At 46.7% G+C, this 912-nt stretch overlaps 1 non-coding gene across 1 annotated transcript; it reads right to left on the bottom strand.

The window, feature by feature from the left end:
• Positions 1–291: 291 nt before the first annotated feature.
• VTN77DRAFT_t145 lies at positions 292–363 on the bottom strand. The gene has a single exon. It is a non-coding gene; the product is annotated as a tRNA-Gly (tRNA).
• Between the last annotated feature and the right edge of the window lie 549 nt (positions 364–912).

The following is a 912-nucleotide window of genomic DNA, read 5'->3' as shown; positions in this document are numbered from 1 at the left end:
TTCAGCATTTCGGCATCAAATTTTCAGGCATTCGGCAGACTCCCTCATCGGGGAACTAACCACATCTGGATTAGTCGCAAAGCTGACGGCGGGCCGCATGCCGTCGGTGTTAACAAGAGACATGACCCGACCGTTGAGTCTGACCCAGTCTGACCGAGTCCCGGCGCTCCACATACCTACGGGAGTAAGGATTCTTGGTGGAGGGCCTTGTATGGAGTAATAGACCTAGAAAGTTTGGGGCGGGAAAAGAGGGGGGAAAAAAAAAGAAACAGAAGGGAAAAAAGAAAGTGCTGCGCCAACCGCGAGTCGAACGCGGATCTCATGCTTGGAAGGCATGAATGCGAACCGTTACACCATTGGCGCTGTTCTTGTTATTTCTTGGTATCAGATCTCCTTTAAGTTCCGCTCTCAACCCTTCAGGAATACCCAAGTTTCCGACAAGTGGTAAGAAATCAACGGGCTTCCAAACACCAAATAAAAACCACCCAGTAGATGAATGAATTGTCGGCGCATCTTTCCATCATGTGATCTGTACCTGACAGCAATTTGACAAGGTTCCTAGGAACAATCGGCCAGGTTCAAAAAAAAAAAAGGAATTCAATCGACACGTCTGGACCATAGATAGAACGAACCCATTTATCCCATTTATTCAGGCAGAAGACTTTCATCATAACCGCGGAGTTTAGCAGCTTTATCAAAAGAACGGGATAGTGGTGTCAAACCTCCAGCGGGATCGTCCTTCGCGAGTAATCTTCCGAAAGCCTCTTGAAGAACAAGTTCTTCTCTGACATTGTCACTTTGCAATAAATTACCTGGTTGGATGGAAGGCGCTCTTCATATTTGCGCCGTTTTGTTCATTATTCGCATGGATCGCACGTGTCCAGTTTCCTTCTCCATTAATAATATTGCCTC

The sequence above is a fragment of the Rasamsonia byssochlamydoides genome (genome assembly GCF_041956645.1).
Source record: "Rasamsonia byssochlamydoides strain NRRL 3658 unplaced genomic scaffold VTN77scaffold_126, whole genome shotgun sequence".
NCBI lineage: Eukaryota > Fungi > Ascomycota > Eurotiomycetes > Eurotiales > Trichocomaceae > Rasamsonia > Rasamsonia byssochlamydoides.
The sequence above is the reverse complement of the archived record's forward strand: the minus strand, read 5'-3'. Positions and strand labels throughout refer to the sequence as shown.